The sequence below is a fragment of the Lissotriton helveticus genome, chromosome 4_1, assembly GCF_964261635.1.
Source record: "Lissotriton helveticus chromosome 4_1, aLisHel1.1, whole genome shotgun sequence".
In the NCBI taxonomy this organism is placed as follows: Eukaryota; Metazoa; Chordata; class Amphibia; order Caudata; family Salamandridae; genus Lissotriton; species Lissotriton helveticus.
In genome coordinates, this window is record NC_136063.1 from 1,608,628,373 (window position 1) to 1,608,648,732 (window position 20,360).

Sequence of the window (20,360 nt, forward strand, 5' to 3'; positions counted from 1 at the left end):
CAAGAGATTGTGAAACTGGAAGCTATTGATAGAGTAGAGCATATGGGATCAACAATTATTTTGTCTGAGAATCTGAAAACAAAATTGGATTCATTAGAGAAGAGTATATCTAAAACTGCAGGTTTTGAAAAGACTCTGAATGTGTGCTTGAACTGCCGTATAATTTTAAGAAGGAATTTACATGTTGAAAGAGGTCTGGTAAATGGATCAATGGGTAATGTTGTTGATTTTGTGAAATACAGAAATAGAGATGGAATTGAATTTTTAAAAATTAAATTTGATGGCATTGAGGAAGTACAGCTAATTGCTCGTTGTTCTGCTAGATTTTTGCTTGTAAAAGACTTATATGTTCGCCGTAAGCAGTTTCCTGTTTGCTTGGCATATGCGGTGACAATTCATAAATCGCAAGGTTTAAGTGTAGACAGTGCATTGGTGAATATTGGCAGTTCTGTGTTCAAGGAGGGTATGGCATATGTGGCATTGTCACGAGTTAGAACTTTATCGGGATTGTACTTGATTGAGTGTGATGTCACAAACATTTGTGCGGATCTAGATTGTGTTAAGGAATACAATAGGTTAAGAAGAGAGTATGCGCCACATTTGCCTCAGTATCCTTTGTTTGAGAAACGTGTGGTAGGCCGGAAACGAAGAAATTATAACAATACTGGGGAGGTTGTAGCAAAAAGACAAAAAGTCAATGAACCTAAAATTACAAGCAGAAACAAAAAGGATTCTGTTGAAGATGTTGTTGGTTTTCAGTTTGAAAACAGTTCTGGTGTCAACTGCTATGCTAATGTAGTGGTTAATGTTTTGTTTTCTCTAAAAAATGTAAAAGAAGAGATTGTGGTCAATTCTGATCAAAGATTTTGCAGTTTGTTAAATTCTGTGTTAGAGAAATGTACCACTGACAGAAGAAACATAGAAAGTGTGTCTGAAATTCGAAATCTGTTAGACAGATGTTCAGGCCAAACACAATTCTCTCAAAATATTCAGCAAGATTGTCAGGAGTTTTTAATGTATATGCTTGATGTATTACATGCTGAAGGTGTAGATGTAGATCAGCTGTTTGGGCTTTCTTATCAATGGCAGCATGACTGTGAGAACTGTATGGTATCAAGTACTACTAGTGTAGACTCAGAAAGATTTATATATTTAACTTTGCCAGACAGTAAATCAGTTTCCTTTAATAAGCTAGTAAAAGCAGCTGATCACAACATGGAGTGTAGCCAATGTAAATCTGAAATGATGTCCACATTATTTATACGAACATATGGCCAGTATGTCATTTTAATGTTCCAACGATGTAGGCCTGATGGAACAAAATTGACAACTTTAATTAAAAATTTTGTAGCTTCGCAGTTGTCAATATCAGGAAGGACTTTTGTAACTGCAGCAATTATATATCATGATGGCCCTTCAATAACATCAGGACATTACACAGCTTATTTAAAGTCTAGAAATGGCTGGTCATTCTGCAATGATTCTGTTTTAATTTTCAAAAAAAATTGCCGTATGACCTTAAAAACTCTTACCTGGTGTTTTTAAAACCAAAATTTTAGGGAAATAATCTCGGGATGTGCTCTGTGGAATTTCAAGAAGTTCTAATGGCTCCTACACAATTTGGCCTTGAGGATAAGTGTATTTCAGAGACATAACTTCTAACCATAGGACTGGACATCATGGAGAAATATGTGCACTTTGAATGAGTTCAGAAAAACTGTTTCTTTTTATAAGCTAATTGAAGCAGCCAATCAAAACATGGAGTAGAGGGAATGTAAGTCTGCAATGCTGTCTACTGTTTTACATTGCTTTGTGATTAAAAGTGATGTAGAGAATTAAATAATTGTAGTAGTCATAGAGGTAGTGTAAGTCTGCTTCATAGTAAGCAGTATCAGTGTCATAGGAAATGTAGAACATGACTGAGCAAGAAGGGGAAGATATTACTATTCCAGGATTGTGAAAATTATCTTCAACATTTTAATTCTGAAAGTTGCGGAAATGCCAAATGACGGGATTGGCTTACAAGAAATCCAAGAGTTATAAATGGCTCTGACCAGATTTGGCCTTGTGGAAACTTGTGGTAGAGAGCAAGAAGTCATTTATTGCATGTAACGTGTTTTTAAAAACGATGGAGATTTTCTTTCAGAAAGTGGCGGGCTGAAAGTAATAACAGCACAAAAGAGTGTAAGCTGTTCATAGGACATCCTTGGACGTCATGGAAAGTAAGTTAACTTTAAGGAGTTCTGAATTTTCATTTCTTATGTTGTATGGGTTTTTTAAACACAATCATTTTGATTGTGTTTTTTTTTTCCCCGCTGTTATATGATGAATACCTTCAAGTCACTGTTATTAGTGAATTTTGATACATTCTGAGAACAGCAAAAATAAACCATTTAACATGTATAATTAATTCTGTACTGTTTGCATTTATGATGTATATGTAGAACTGTGTAGGAGGCATGGAGAAGCTGAGGCTTCTGTAAGTGTCAAAGTTGTTGCATGCAGTGCTGCACTTCTGCGTACTCTTTCATATGATAGACTACATCTGCACAATGAGATACCTAAGCAAAGGAAACACAAGTGATGTGATTGTGAAATGAGCAAAATAAATTGCACGTATTTCATTTACATCACCTGTGTTTCCTATCATTACGAATCACATTGTGCAGATCAAGTTTAGGTCTGTCCAGGGAAACATAGGAGGTTTGAACTTTGTTGAAGAGTGCAGTGGACATGACTCACTTCATTGGTAGACCTTCACATGTATTATCTCCTCTGTACTCTTCAACAAGTGTAAATCTCATCTGCAACCCTGAGTAGGCCTCACCTGAAACAAACCTCTGGATAGTAGACATCTTATTGGCATCCTGAAGCAATTATTTAAAATTTTAGTGTCTTGCGACACTTTTCTGAAACAACAGCAATGCAAAAGATGCACCATGTTTTAAGATAGGCCTCACCTCATCTGCATCAAGATACTGTTAGTTTAAAATGTATATCTTTAGGACTGTGTAGGGGGCCTGGAGAAGCAGAAGCTTCTGTAAGTGTCAAAGTTGTTGAAAAACTGTTTGTCCTTCAATCTTTTCCCTTGTCTTTTCTAATTTTTAAATACATGTTTTAATATTTTTCAAATGTTTGTTCTCTCTTTCACAGATTGAAAGTATAAAAACAAAAAGTGAGTAAGTTAATGACAATTATAAGGTAAATGTTTTGTACTCTTTTCGTTACATTTCTATCACATTCACCTACTAGTAGTTTGACAGCTTCATTTCTTTAACCCTCATTTTCCTGCCTTTGCTACTTCCCTCATTCCTTTCTCTATTACCTACTTACTCAACTCCTTCCACTCTTTTTCTCAGTCCCTCTCTTCTCATAGTTCCTCACTCTTGTTCACTCACTGCGTCTCTATTACTCTTAGTGTCTTTGACTGATCACTCTATCACTACTTGTTCATAATGCTTTCTCTGTGTAGTTGAAGCACACTAAGGGGAATATTATGAACACAGCCAATAAAATTATTGCTCTTTTTATTGGCAGAAAACTGGTGCAAAAGTGGTTTTAGTGGCAGTTTTCTGCCACAAAAGCAGCTTTAGCGACACATTTCTGCCAATGAAAGCTGCAAAACTTTTATTGCCTATGTTGATGATATGGCTCTCTGTTACTTACATTTCTTTGCTGTTTCAATTAATCTTTTTCTGTTATTTTTTGTTTTCTGTTTTCTATTTTTTCTCTCTGTTATTCCTCATGTTTTAATCTTATTTTAAACATTCACTCACATTCTCCAAGAAACTCTTCTTTGTTAATGTTATACTCTCTTTTTTTTTCTTTCACTTCGTTATCTATTTTGTTTTTCACAATTATACCCTCTTCTGTCTTTTCTTCGGTAAATAGATCTATTAAACAGTATCTCTTCTTTACTCCCTATAGCTGTCTTTCTTTTAACATCACTCTCTGTTTCCTTTCCTTATACTTACACTTTTTTTTATTTTTTTTATTTTTTGGTTAGCTCCCGGTCCGCGTACCGGGAAGCTAACCCGGAAGCGAACCAAAAGAAATAGAGCTTGCCAGAGTGCTAAACATTCTAGCAATTTTTTTGGAAAGGGAAGGTAGTTCTGAAAAGAACTTTTTTTTTAATATTTTTGTTGTTTTATATTTTTTTTTTATTTTTTTTTTATTTTTAGTTTTTTTTGTATTTTTTGAACGATTTTATATTTTTTTTGTTTTTTTTGGGGGGGGGGAAACAACAAAAAACAGGCGTTGAAAAGGGCTCAACAGGAGCAAAAAAAATTACTGGGGGCGGTTAGGGCAATCATGGTGTTCATACGCCAGGTTGAGTGCATTGATGCTCATGTTGCCACAAGCTAATAATGCACGACAGTGCATACATAAGTGAATCATGTGCCCAAAATTTTCTTGAATATTTGGCACAGTTTCCCGTGCCTCTTCTGGTGTTAAAGAAACCGGTATTGTTGGTCTGGCCACAGGAGTTGGTCTTGGATTGTCGTGCATATCCCTTAATTCCGCCCGGCTGTAATTTAGGGGATGTTTCCTCGTCATGTGCCTGTGCATTGTATGATTTCCAAAGCTATATTTTTTGTCCTTCCCTCTGGACAATTGTTCCTTGCATATCAGGCAGGTGATAAACCTCGCGTTGACTTTTTTTTGCCCACGAGGTATTGAAAAAAACTGCCAGATGAAACTGGCTTTCTTTCTGGAAACCCGGGGCAACTCTTCTAAAAATTGTGGTTCTTCTCCCTCCTCATCCATTTCTTCCTCTTCCTCCTCAGTGTTGGTCAGGACCTGGGGAGGTGGTCCTCTCTTCCCATGAGGAGGTGGTGGTGGTGGTGGGGGTCCACCAGCTGAAGCTACCAATGAAGCCATTTTCCAACAAGCAAAATAGGTCTTCCTCTCACAATGATGAAAGTCAGAGTGAGGAAAGAAGGAGGGGTTTTCATCATTTGGGAAAAAACAATACTTCTCAACCAATGAAAAGTGTTATTTTTAAGTCACCTGACCTAGCCTTCCATCATTATGAAACCAAAAGTGAAATGAACCAATGAAAAGTTTTAGTAACAAGTCACATGACCTCTCACGCTCATGTTACGCGCTGCGGAACGCTCCCCGGTTAGCTTCCGGGTCGCTAAGCTTCGCGCCCCGGTCCGCGCCCCGGGACACTTCCGGGTGCGCTAACGCGATACGTCACAAGACGCATTTCGCGGCAACGCGATACGTCGCGCTTTCGCGCCGCGGATCGCTTCCGGGGAGCTGCGTTTCGCGCCTCGGTCCGCGCCCCGGGGCACTTCCGGGTGCGCTAACGCAGTACGTCATAAGACGCATTACGCGGCAACGCGATACCGTCACTATGTTGATTTCTTACCGGTTCGCGGACCGGGTCGCGGAATTAAATTGAGCTAACGGGAAGCTTCCCGGTTCGCGGACCGGGAGCGAAACAAAAAAAATATTACAAAAAATTTATTAATAAACATATAAAATATCTTTTTGGATTTAAAGAAGAATACATTTTACAGCTATAGATATTAGCTTTTAAAAAACCAATGAAATTCACTGAAAAAACCATAGGTTATAGACCATATATAGTTAGGAATTAGCATTTACAAAACCTTGAAAATTCACTGAAAAAACCATAGGTTATAGACCATATATAGTTAGGAATTAGCATTTAAAAAACCTTATTTTACTCACACAAAACCATTGAAATTCCATATATAGTTAGTTGTACTAACTATATATCGCGCACCCGCAATCCACTGCTGATCATGTCACATATTACATCATTCATGACATGGTCAGTGACATCACTGATGACATCACTGATGACATCTCAAATGACATCACTGATGACATCACTGATGACATCTCAAATGACATCACTGATGACATCACTGATGACATCTCAAATGACATCACTGATGACATCTCAAATGACATCACTGATGACATCACTGATGACATCTCATTTGACATTACTGATCACATCACTGATGACATCATTCATGTGATAATACGATGAACCTCTTCAGACTCTAATATAACCTTAGATACAATCAGTGTAAACAGACACTCATAGACTGTCACTCATCCATGGAGTTACTCAGACACTTAGTCAGTCATACAAAGAATCAATCACACCTCCATTTCCTCAACTATACAGTTATACACACCTTACTTATTCAAACATATACTAAAACATATTTACTCACTTATACAATCCTGGATACAAGTTCCCAATGATCCATACAGCCACTCACACATTCACTGGCTCTTATGCACAGTTATTTATATATGTCAACTCTCACATGTACTGTATTTTACATATGTACTTACTTTAACATGTAGCAGTGAGATATCCATTCACTCACCAATACACTCATGCACACAGTCAACTGCCCATACAGCTGTTTCCACATGCACTTTTGAACCCATACATCTAGTCAATCAACTGCTCACACATCTATGCAGAGAGTCATACACCTCCCAGCCACCCACACACACACTCAGTCTCCCATACAAATGCTTGGGCAACCAATCAATAACCCATATAGTTAATCATATAGCTACTGATCAACACATGCAGCAGTTTACAGAACAACAGACATAATTATGCACAAATTAAGACAGTTTAGTCACTAACCCATGCACTCAGTGAGACACATTTAATCAGTCACTCATACAGTCAGTCATGCCCCTACTAAATCCTTCATCCAGACACTTATACATCCACTCAAGACATATTTTAACTTTACAGAAAAATACAGTCACTGGATGTTGTCATCAGTGATGTCATTTGAGATGTCATCAGTGATGTCATCAGTGATGTCACTGACCATGTCATGAATGATGTAATATGTGACATGATCAGCAGTGGATTGCGGGTGCGCGATATATAGTTAGTACAACTAACTATATATGGAATTTCAATGGTTTTGTGTGAGTAAAATAAGGTTTTTTAAATGCTAATTCCTAACTATATATGGTCTATAACCTATGGTTTTTTCAGTGAATATATATATATATATATATATATATATTGCAGTACTCCATCCACCGATAATCCAATGCCACACAACGGATCAGGATAGACACGCGGACCCAAATTTTTTTTTGTGCTTATTTATTTAAAGTTTCTGCCCTGCATCCCATGCCGCCATGACGCGTTTCGGTCCAACCTGGACCTTGATCACATGACGCGTTACACACGGATAGGCGCCAAATTTAAAGTGCACAATACCAAAATTACAACAGCTGTGAATTGACAACGATAAAGCTGGAAAACAGACTATGGAGTACAATTGCTGCATAAAATGCTACATGTTTGACGAGAATGTGGCAACCCAAATTTGTATACATATAAAATCCTAATGTTAATAGTCCATTAGTATATAAGAACCAAATGCATAATAATTTACATATGGTTTGAAAAATTTCTTTGAATAACTCATTGTTTATCTAAAAGGTTCTGGCTATACAATACAAAATTCATATTGGCCACACAAACTACGCACTCCATATGTGGTCCGTACATTGTTGGTAAAAAATCAAGCCCAAGTGGGCAAGCACTTCAAATAGGCGACCTGCACCCAAAGATTTAGTGGTCGATTGCATCAACTACTTAAGTGCCAATGGCACAAATAGCGCGATGCAAAATTATAGAGAAAAGAATATAATCTAAACAGTGAACCCCATTTCGAATCTAAAAAGATCCAAAACCAAACAATACCAGTGTATTGAAGAAAAAATTCTTTGATATGTGAAATGTGATGTTAAAAACAAGTACATGATTTCAATATATATATATTACATTTCTTTCTGCATAAAAGTGTATTTTGGTAGGGTAAAATTATTTCATGCCTTGCAAGGATGTGTGCTGATATAAACTTTTTATAGCTCACTCAATTCCATTTATGGCATTGCTAAATTAATGGTAGTGTTTCCTTCATTGTTTATGATGCCTTTGTCTGGCCAGTGTGTGGGTCTGTTTGCTATAGGCCACCATTTTGTCATTGTTCTCAATGTCAATTGGCTGGCAAGACATTTGTGGAGCCAGCCAGTGTGCTTTTGCCATAGGCCTGCAGGTTTAATTTGTTGTCCATGCCGCCTTGCTTGTTGTTGTTTGACCATGTGGTCATTTTGTGTAGCCAGCCAGTTGGCTTCTTCCATAGGCATGCATGTGTTATTTGTTGTTCATGCCCCCTTGCTTGTTGTTGTATGACCATGCGGCTGGTGGTCATTTTGTGTTATGACCCCATATAAAGCGAGCAGAACTCTTCGCTCTGATCAACAACATCTAATTGTGGCCCCTAGGGTCAAAAAGGTCCGATCAGGAGGAAGAAGATTCTCCGTAAATGTTGCAACCCTCTGGAACTCACTCCCCCTAGGTTTACGCTCGGAGCCTTGTCTCTTACGTTTTCGTAAACAACTGAAAACTCTTCTCTTTTGCTAAACTGTTGGTCCTCCTTTCTTTTTTCTGTTACTCTGTTAGGTGAAGCGCTGGGATGCTCCAGGGTAACCATGCGCTGTACAAGACTATTATAATAACTCAGTGTACATTTGCCATAGGCCTGCATGTCTTACTTGATTTCCATGTCTCCTTGCTTGTCATTGTTGTATGACCATGGGGCCGGTGGCCATTTTGTGAAGCCAGTCAGTGTGCTTTTACCATAGGCCTGCATGTGTTCTTTGTTGTTTATTTATGTACATTGTGTAGTGTCCTGTATATGTATTTATCCTGTTGCTTTATCCCAAGCTCCTCAGTCAGTATGATTGTGCTGCGTGAAATGTTGGTGTGGTGAATATGAATGGAATGTTTGGGTGCTTATGAGGTGAGGTGTGACAGTTGGAGTATGGGCAAAGCAGAAGGCAGACTGCTCCTGGTGGAGCTGCTCTACAACTTATCAACCTCTAACTAAGACTCAATAAACCTACCTAAACTACACTTTGGCTACCTGAACTGCATTACATTTTGCCGACGATTTAGGGAAAAGAATCCCTGCGTGCTACAAATGAATTTACGGAAAGCAGACATTTTAAAGGAAAATTAAGGAATCTTGAAGCAATGAGAGAGACAGATTGCCCTGCAACCCTTCAGTCCCACTAGTGTCCGCTACATCAGAATGCACCATGCAAGGTGTGCTTCTGTTATTGACATTCCTGAGTTTCAATATGTATGATGTCAGCCTCCAGTACACTGAGCTTGTCCATCAACTTAGATTTGTCACCATAGAAGAGGAATAATGTTCTCAGCTACTCAGCTCTTTGGTCAAGCTGTATAGTCATCATTGTGTGCAGACAGGAAAGGCTATTCCACTCTGTCGTGTCGGCTCCGCATGTACTCTGCAACCCCCAAATCACACGCAGGACACAGGTGAGTGTAATTACATTCCTTTATTCTTCTGCTCATTACAGCTCGGCACACACGTCCATTCCTGTCCTCGTCCTCGTCCTCACTGCCCTCTTCCTGTCCCCTGACCGGATGTGGTGTCCGGTGACCTGGTCACCTCCCTCATGACCCACAGGGTCCTAGTGTCCTTGGTCCCTACTCGTCAGGTCACTACATCTCCCCCCTTGTTGCAAACAAATGTTCATGGTGCTCTTCTCCTTCTTATTGTCGTGGTGAGAAAATGGAACAGATATATAGTGAGAGAGAGAGAGAGAGAGAGAGAGAGAGAGAGAGACAGCCTCGTCGACCCTTCTCCCCAGTCTCTTTTTCTACTTTTTCCTACGTACTCTTTTTGTCCCCTTGCACCCCTTCCTTGGTTGTCCTTGTCTGCCGTCATCCTTTCTTCTGCCTTTCTGTTGTCCTCCGTCTGCTCTCTTTTTGTCAGCCTCTCTTCGTGTTGGTCGTTGTTCTCCGCCCTCCGCTTTGCTTCTTGCTCCTCTCTTTCTGCGGCCGCCCTTTGCTGTCTTTTTTTTCTCGCTCATTCTTTTTCCTTCTCCTCCTCTTTTTCTTGTTCCTATCTCTTCTCTTCGCTTGTTATCGGCATGTCCTTTCTCTTTTTCATATGTCATCGTTATGAGGCCCATCTTTTTAGCGGTGCTGTTGCTCATCAAGCATGGTCCAGGGGCATCGCCTTTGAGAACATGAATGTCTTCCTTCTTTACTTTGTCCTCGTACCTCAGTTCCTCTGTGAATTTTCCCAAATTCGTTATCTCTTTTTTTGCCCCCCAGGTGAACACTTTTACCTTGGACGCTCTCAGTGTCGGCTTTATTTCCATTTTTTCGAACTCTGATACACACATGACGTTGCATGTTGCCCCACTGTCCAATATAAAGTCTGCTTCGTGCTCTCCTACTCTTATCTTTGCATTGTCTGTCTTCCTTCGGATGCTTTTGTCTGCTGGCTCTGTGTGCACTTCCGACATGTGGTATAATCTTTCCATTTTCTCTTCTTCCTCTTCTTCGCTCGACTCTCGTGACATACTTCTCCTTTCGTTATCGACATACCTGACGTGTCTTGTCGTCGACTCCTGTTGTCTTCCTGTTCTTTCCTTGTCGCCTCTCACTTGTGCACTGTGGCACATACTGGCGTAGTGATTTCTTCCACCACATCTCCTGCACGTCTGGCCAAACGCTGGGCATGCTCCTCTGTGAGGAAATCCCATTCCGCACTGGAAACAAGTTTCTTCGCGTGGTCTCATTTCCTTTCGTTCCCTCCAGTCATTCTTCCCTCGGCCTGGGCAATCTCTGTTTGTCGTGAAGTGTGCGTTTTCTATTTAAACGCTCTTCCCTCTTTCCATTTCCTTGGCATGTTCCGTTGCTCTCGCCTCTGCTCTGGCTAGTGACAGGATGTTCTCCAATGACGTTGGTTCCTTGAGTATTCTTGCCCTGAATCCTGTGTCGCGACAGCCTTCTATGATCCTCAGCCTTATGGCTTGTTCGTTATCAAATTTGTCGAACTCACAATGTGTCACCAATTTTCTCAACCTTGTCGTGAAGTCATCTAGTGTTTCGCCTGCTCGTTGACACGCAACCGTAAATGTATATCGTTCGAAGTCAATGTTTCGTTGTGGGTCAAATTTAGCTGTTAGGCATTTCTTTAGGTCTTCATACGTTTTTGTTTCTTCGGTAGGCAGTGTCACTAGAAGTTCTTCGACGTCATCCCCTGCTAAGTTCAGCAGTAGCCCTCGTTTCTTTCCGTCTGCTACATCTGTGTCTTCTACGTATCTTTCAAATCGTCTTATCCACTTCTCCCACCTTATTCCTGCCTGTGGCTCCGATAAGTTGAACGGTAGTGGGCTCCTGTATTGTGCGCTGGGCTTTGGATCTGCCATTTTTTTTGCCTTTTCTTCTTCTGTTATTCTCCTTTTCTTTTAGCCTTTTCTAGGCTTTCCTTGTCCTTTTCACTTATCTCTCTCTTTTGTGTCCCCTTTTCTCTTCTTCCTCTGTTCCTCTGTTCTTCTCCTTTTCTTTTAGCCTTTTCTAGGCTTTCCTTGTTCTTACTCTTATCTCTCTTTGGTCTTTGCTCTTTGCTCTTTGTTTTCCTCTTTTCTTTCTTCCTTTCCTTTTATCTTTTCTTTCCTCTTTATTTTCTTCTTGTCTCCTTATCTTCTTTCTTCTCTTCTTGTCTCCTTATCTTCTTTCTTCTTTTCTTTCCTCTTTATTTTCTTCTTATCTCTTTATCTTCTTTCTTCTTTTCTTGTGCTGTTCTGCACTTTTCTGCCCTTTTTCTTTTCTTTCGCGCTGTGCCTGGCCTCAAAATGGCCGCCGCGCTTGTTCTTTGTTCCTATTGGCTCAGACGCCTGACGCTAAGATGGCCGCCGTCTTCTCGCGGGACTTCGCGACCAATTGCAGTGCCGCCTGACTTTAAGATGGCCGCCGCGCTTCTTCTTCCTTTCTATTGGCTCTCCCGCCTGGCCTTACAATGGCCGCCAGTTCTTCAAACTTTCGCGCTCCTGTTGCTGGCGCTTACCGGCTTTGTTGTTTTTTTCTTTTGCGGCGGTCGGGGTGGGCTCCCACGTCGCTGCTGATTCCGGAGGACGCTTCACTCTTCCCTCTTCCTTTTGGCTACGACGCGATCCAGGGTGGGCTCCTGGTTTCAAATCGCCGTTTCTGCACGCAGGGACCGGATCCGTCCTTCGTCGCCAGTTGTCATGTCGGCTCCGCATGTACTCTGCAACCCCCAAATCACACGCAGGACACAGGTGAGTGTAATTACATTCCTTTATTCTTCTGCTCATTACAGCTCGGCACACACGTCCATTCCTGTCCTCGTCCTCGTCCTTACTGCCCTCTTCCTGTCACCTGACCGGATGTGGTGTCCGGTGACCTGGTCACCTCCCTCATGACCCACAGGGTCCTAGTGTCCTTGGTCCCTACTCGTCAGGTCACTACACACTCCATCAAAGCTAACATGCTGTGTTCAGTGATTTGTCAGCCTTTGGTGAGAAGAAAGCGGCAGCTGACGTCCTGGACTATGCTTGCAGCATTTCATTGTGGTGCTAACTTGTTTCATTTAGGATATAAGACGTTTTGGTGTTTGTGCACATTATTGAGTGTTAAGTAATGGTACCTGGGGCCATAGGGGGGGCGTTACGATGAAAGAAACCCTGTGGTGAGTTTTTTTCTTGCTTCCAGTGAAGTCAAACAAACAATTACAATGCGGTTTAAAATTGGAAGCACGAGCTAGTCTCAGCGTGTGTACCTTGCGATTTCCAGGGGTCGCATGGAGGTGTTCCAAGGACTCCTGTGACATCTCTGGTGCCACTCAGTATTGAAAAATTGCCAGTGACGTCTGCTGTTCATTGCTTCTAAAAAGTGCTGTGCATCTACGTTTAGTGCACTTGCACGCCTTGAACCACATGGCACCCTTCATAAGTACGTGCCGACATTTTTGTTTGTTTATTTTATGTATTTAACAAAGTCGTCCTGTCTCTCATCAGTGGAGAGATATTGCAGGAAGAAATAAAGTGGTACAATCAGCGGTGCTAAAGTTGTGCTGCCAACCAGTTTCTGGCAAAATAAATTGTGTTCCTGTGGCGCAAGAGCATCGAAGTATTGAACGGGCATTTCCGCCACAGAGAATGTTGTATCTCTTGAATGACCGACTCCATCTATTGGAAGTCTGGCTATTTCTGATCAACAGGCAATGGGGTAACATTAAGTTGTTGGATGCCTGGAAGTTTTGTTTTGGAAACATTTGAGCTCTACGATATGCTCCAAGGGGACCGTGTCAGGATCGTGACTGTGTTTGGCTATTCACAAAATTATATGTGCCAAAAATTCGACTGAGTAGCAGCCATTGCACCATAGAGCTGTTTTTAGAAGTTTCTATGCATTTTGCATATAGTTAGGCATGGGCGTCCGCAGAAATTTATCCAGGGGGGGGCAACATTTTTACTTCACCTTCCTCCAACATAATGTGTGCCAGGTGGGGCACAAGAAACACTGGGGCGCAGGAGGAGCTATGGGGTCAGCGGCCTCCTGCAAGATGGGGCCAGTGCCAACGCCAGTAACCGCTTCAACAGGACGGCGCTGCAGGTGGGTGCGAGGTGGGTCACCGGAGGGATGGGGGCGGGTGGCGTCCGAGGGCCGGAACTGCGGGGTCCTCTCAGGGACCCTGGGGGTCCGGGCTGCATAGGTCGGGGGAGCGGGGCATCACCTGTGACCGACATCTGCAGTAACCTGTCTGGGTTTTTAAGGAGGTGTTTAACCTATGGATTCGAAGCTGCAGAAGCCAAGGAACCTGTCTAGAGGAGGGTGCCCTTCTGAGGTGCTCGTCTGATGGCTGGGGCCCGCAGAGCTCCATGCACTTGAAGCAGAAGCCCCACCAGCGCTCAGGTGTCTGGCGCTATATGACGTGCGTGAATAGAAAGTGCACCCTTTTTCCATGGACAGCTAGCTCCAATGTTGTCACCCACATATTATGTATCACTGCCAGTGTGTGTTCCACTAGGGTTGCCCCCCACCCCTCTGCTGGACAGCACCGGGTGGTGAAGGGAGGGCCTACTGTAACTGCGCAGTTGCATGAATGCGAAATTCAGGGACTCCTCCCAGGCAAACACGCAAAATATTATACTATTCAAAGAACATGCAGTCACTGTCTTTAAATAAGACTAACAGGACACATTTCCCGTGCAGTGTACCAACGCCACATTCCCTACCGCCTGTATATTCCATGTCATTTCTATACACAATAGTATACAAGTTAATAAAACAGCAAAAGAGCAAATACTTAAAAACGACAGTTCATCCCATGTGTACTGGAACCTTTGGGGGTAGACGTAGCTGTTGAAGTTAAGATGCAGGGCCGCAGCCCATGCTCACATTCCTACAGGCGATGAAGTCAAACAAATTATAGAAAATTGTCTGGTGTGTAGTTATCCATATCATGGACTGGACTGACTAGAAATGCCCATGCTGCCTGCAAATACCGCCTGAACCTCCTGGTGGCTGTTAAACCTGCGGCCGGGTGCAGTCCATGGTTGTTGGTAGCTGAGAAATATGCTAAATTTCATTGGTAGCAGCATAGGGCTCAGCTACCAATGACATAGCGCTCGCATTGAGTGACCCCGTGGCATGCCCGCCTGCGACCCGCACCGCCTGGTGTGACTCGTTACAGCTGGGCCGTGGTCGAGAGGGCCCCATTATTTTTGGTAACTTCGAACGCGCTTGCGCACACTCCTGCAGTCCAGTGTCACTCACTGGGCTGCTGGAGTGCACTGCCAGTGTTAGTGTGTTACTAAAAAAAATGGCGCCAGGCCACCCGCGTCTGCCACCCATATGGCACCATGGCACGCCACCAGGTCCAGCCAGAACGAGTACGGCCCGCACCTCGCAGGCCGGGCGCCATTATTTTTGGTAACATCGGACACTCCTGCAGCCCAATGTGTCACTGGGCTGCTGGAGTGCCACTGCCAGCATTCATAGCTGCCAATGTTTCAGATTGCTAATGCTATGTGTGACATTTTCATAATTACAGTGTAATTATGAGTGACGTTTCAACGAGTATGACTGACACTTTCTTGCGAGCAAAAATCAAGCAAGGAAGACAAGGGAAACATATAAATATAAAAAATTAGACCGATTTGAACAATGAAACACTCTAAGAAGATCTTAAAACTGGTGCAAACGGCTGACTCATAATTACAATGAAATTATGAAAATTTCACACATAGCAATCTGAAACTTATAGTGATTTAACTACTTTGTGCATTCTGGGAGTTGTGGTATTGATATGCCTCAGTGGACCACTTTGTATAAATACACTTAAAAACAAAGATACCTAAAACGAAAGCCTTGGATTGTAAACATGGTGTCCTGCTGACAGTTGAATTAACTGAGAGCCTACATCTGCAGTTCCTCATGTGTGCAGGTGGTGGTGGTGTCTAGCGCTCTTTTTTTAACAGAATGGGACACATTTTTCATTATTTAGACTTTACCCGGAGTAAGAAAGATAAAGGCAGAGAAAGGAAAAAGAAGCAGAAAAGGGAAAACAATAAAAAAGGGGAAACATGGATGAAAAAGAACATGTAGCAGAATAAAGCTAAAGAGACCAGCAGTGTGGGGGGGAGGGGTGGGGGGGGGATTGCATTAGTTATCCACAAGACTAGGCACCCCAGCTTTCAGCTGCTCCTGCAGTGGTTCCATAAGAAAACTTTGGACCCCTGTGCTTATTATTATTTTTTAAATTAGGCACTGCCTCCATCTTTACCTAATTTTCATGTCTCCCTAGTTCAGGGCGTCCCTCCCTCGTGGATGATTTGTCCTCCCTCTCTGGGAGGCTTGGCCTTCCCAGGTGCTCTGTGTTAAGGCAAGGGCTCCCCGACTTCTTCCCTTCCAGAGATTGGGTTACCATGTCACAGTCTTTTGTCTGCTGATCTTTTAGGTAGCATGTGACACGCATCCGAGTTCTGCGTCCCCTGTGCCCTGGAATAATCTCCCGGTTTTGAAAGGCCTCAAGTTCACTGGCCTTCCTATAGCGGCCAACTCGGTCCTCGGCTGTGGGGAACACGGCGTGGAGCTCGTGGCCTCGCTGATACCTGTACAAGGCCTCTGGCCACCCCAAGAACCATGCTAGGCAGGAGAAAAGGACTGCGTGGGTGGAGGGGGTCCAGAGAAGGGAGACTGCGGAGAAGAGAAAAGAATCCTAGTCATGGGCCTCACTCGAGCAAAATGAGCTTAATGCTGAGCTTCCCAAAATCGGCATTTCGGTGACTGAAACAGTTGAGCAGTAGTATAAGCCACTATGTTTGGTAAGTAACCGGACACTTACTTTTGCAGCAGCTGCTGCCACCGAGCCTGCTCCTGCGCTGGTAGCTGCAACGACCCGGAGTCCCGGACTGATGGGCCAGCCTGCCCCGATTACTTTCCCTGCAGAAGCGCCGCCCGCATTTCTGGCCTAGAGTCGAGGACAGTGCTGGTGCAACATTTTGATAATGGCCTCAGTGCTGCTGGGCTCACTGCAGTGTCTGTTCAGACACCATCCCTTTGGTGGCATACGGGTCCTGGGTGACGTGATACTTTACTATTTCGGCTCAAGCAAACAGTTATGCGCGATGTCATCAGCACTCTGCTGAAATGATCTGCGCAACCGCGCTGGCGAGGGTGAATTAGTTACATTGTTTGTAACTTCACCTCTGCGCAACCGTGAGAGCCCTGAACCTGCCTGCAAACTGCAAGCTGCACACACGGCGCGCTGCCAGCTTTCTGGTTCAGTTAGTAGCGCTAACAGCAGCACTGCCAGTACGGCCCGCACCGGACGGACTGATGATCCAGGGGGGGGCAAGTGCCCCCCCTTGCCCCCTCCTGCGGACGCCCATGTAGTTAGGCTATGCAGCCTGTCCATTTGGTGATTTCGTATGCAGTTTACGATGAGACATACCTCACCAGTGACCTTGTTCTATCTTGATGTTATTTTTTTCATTCATTTTAATTGAATATCTTTATTTCAATTTTATGTAATGTTGCTCAGGAAGTTATATTCTACTCTTATTGTCAGCAATAGGCTTATCGTGCTGTGTTTTCTTGACTCCATATTCATGTTTGGGTGTATTTTCTTTACCAGTGCATTGTTTGGCATCATGTGTACTGCTATGATAGCGGTGTCAGTTTCTGTATGGTTGTGATAGTTAATTTACGATCTTGGGGTAACTTCTTACACAGTGTAGGTGTACTTTGCGTTGGTGTTCCTACTAGAGTTTAACACTTCTTGGCATTTTTGTGCTTCATTTTCTCATTTTCCACTAAGAGGCAGATTTACGTTGCCTGACGCATCTCTGCAAATCGGCAGAGATGCGCCAGGAAAGATACGGCACGCAAGTTCATCCTTGCGCCACCCATGATGCGCCGCATTTACAATGCGGCGCACCATGGCGCAGGAATGAACAGATGTGTGTCGCATCTTGGGCGTAAAGTTGGCGCAGTGCTGAAGTTGTGTTGCGTGCGGCACGCAACTCCAGCACTTTTCCAACTTGCCCTATCTTTAACGTGGTACGTCAAGCCTTACGCCTGCTTCAAGCAGGCGCAGGGTTTTGACGCATCAGCGTTCGGAGAGTGACTCAGTGAAATCTTGTAGATTTCACTGAGTCACTTTTCAGGGGCGTTCCTGCGATGGAACGCTCCCCCCTGCACCGGAACGCCTACATGAAACCTGACACAGGTTTCATGTGGCGCAGGGCCTTACACCGTGAGGCATCTCCATAGATGCGTCACGTTGTAAATGCCTCGTAGGGATGCACCACGTTTACGCCGCCTTGCGTGACGCAACAGCGGCATAAACGTGGCGCAAGGGGCTTCTAAATCTGCCCCTATGTTTGTATGTTGACATTTTACTTTACATCTTACTCTACATTGTTACATAAGGGTTTACTGATCCTTTACATATGAGATTGTGTTATGGGTGGGTTTTGCCCATTTTCTTGTGTAGCTATTGTCCACAAACATGAGGGATGACTAAGTGGGTGGTAGTCACCCATTTCTATTGAAGTTGTTACACATCCTTACATGAGGGATGGAAATGGGTGAACGTCTCATTTCTACAATGTACAATATAGACCCTTACATGAGGGGTGTCTAAATGGATACTAGTCCCATTTCTACAGATCATGTTTCATACCCTTCCATAATAAATTATTGGACGGTGTGTAAGTCACCCTGTGCTACACATTTTATTTGCTGCCCTTAGGTGAGGAGCAGCTGTATGGGTTGGAGTCACACATTTTCACATGTTTCATTTGCTGATCTTACGTGAGGAGTGGCTGTATGACTGGGAGTCACCCATTTTCACAGTTTTTCCTACTTGTCCTTACTCTAAGGATGTTGGTTGGGTGTGAGTGTCACCTGTTGCTACAGGGCACTCTACTCACCCTTGTTTTGGGTACAGTTGTTTGGGTGTACCTCACCCATTACTTTGATATTATGATGTGTGTACGTGTCAGGCCTATGGCTAGTTCATGTTGTGCTGTCTTGTGCCACCTCTCATGCCTGTCTGGCCAGGGGGTGTTGTTGGTGGGGGTCATAGGTGCTATTGTCTTTGTTATACAATATGCTGTTTCTTTTTCTGACATATTTTATGAACTATATAGAGGTGGAGGATGTCTGATATTTTATTCCTGTATATTTATCTATGCATCTTCTTAATTTTGTCTTGTACATTTATCTATTGCATCTACTTCATTTTCACTTGTATATTTTGCTGTGCAGCTTCTTTATATTTTTCTCAATGCTTTATTATGGTTCCTCTGATAAATGTTTTTATTCCTTCTTGCATGTGTGTACTTTAGCATATTTAAATTTTTATGGTTCTGCTTGCCAATAATGTATTCCATTTTGCAGTTTCATTTGTGTGTTAAATAATGGAGGAGGATTTGTAGTATCCTGTATATGTATTTATCATTTTGCTTTCTCCTTTAGCTGCTCTGCCAGTGTGAATGTGCTGAGTGGAATGTTGGTGTGGTAATGATTAGGCCTGGGCGGTAAATTATGTTCTGCTCGTGGAATTTGCGGAATTTGGGTAATTTAGGGTTCCACGGAGAACGTGGAATTGCCAAAAATTCCGCGATCCGTGGCTACGTGGAATTTTTTGCTTGTTCGCGCTCTCAAAATGCGTGTTTGCCAGATATTTCCGCCCGAGCATGCAAACAGAGTTTGCAAACAGTAAAAAAGCATCGCGAATGGGCAGATCAAGCAATTCCGTGTGTTCCCTGAACTTTCGCGTGCTCACAGAGATTTTTATCTTTTTGCAGAGCTTTCCATGGCGCGACTATGCAAATTCCGCCCACCCCTAGTAATGATGAATGAAATGTGTGGTGCCGGTGAGGTGAAATGTAACAGTTGGAGTATGGGCTGAGCAGCATGCAGACTGCTCCTGGTGGGTCTGCTCTACATCAACTTACCAACCTCTAACTAAGATTCAATAAACCTACATAAAACTACACTTCGCCTACCTGAACTTCATTACACAGTGTTTATATAATAGTATGTGCATTTTTTCCATTTTCCCATTCACCTCCTTGCCTCCCAAAGCATTTCTCATAGTCCCTTGTGAGACACCAGCAATTACTATTTTTATATTATTACATTTTTCCTGGGCCCGAACACCCTGCCTGCCATAGATCTCCGGTATTCACATTTTAAAGGATTATAAACAAAATTCCCAAGCCTGCCCTCCACCTCCTCCTAAGCCAGGGGTACACACTTTTATTCACCTTTTTAAGGCTTATTTCAGTTTTTTCCCTGGCCACCTGCACCTCCTAACTGCCATAGGTCTCTTAGGCCATAGGGACACAACAGAATTCACCTTTTTTGAGGATTATTACATTTTGTTTCTCTGACCCGCACCCCCTGCCTGCTATAGGTCTCTTAGGCCATAGGCGCCTACCAGCATACACCTTTTGATGGATTATTCATTTTTTTTACTGGTCTGCACCACCTGCTTGTCATAGCTCTCTTGGGCCACAAGCACACACCAGGATTCACCTTTTTAAGGATTAAATATTTATCCCTGACCGCCTGCACAACCTGCTTGCCATAAGTCTCTTAGGCCATAGGTGCACACAAGCATTCACCTTTTTAAAGATAATTCCAAATGATTCCCTGGCTACTTGCACCTCCTGCTTGCTGTAGGTCTCTTAGGCCAAAGACACACACCAGCCTTCATCTTTTTAAGGATTATTCGATTTCTTTACCAAGGCCTAAACTGCATCCCTGTCTACTATAGGTCTCTTGAGCTATAGGTCCAGCATTCACCTTTTTAAGGACAATTCTTTTTTCCCCCCGGCTACCTGCACACTCTGCCTGCCATAGATCTCTTAAGCCATAAGCGCACACCAGCATTCACCTTTTTAGGTTTTTTTTTTCTCCCTACCCTGCACTGCATCTCCTGCTTGCCATAGGAATCTAAGCC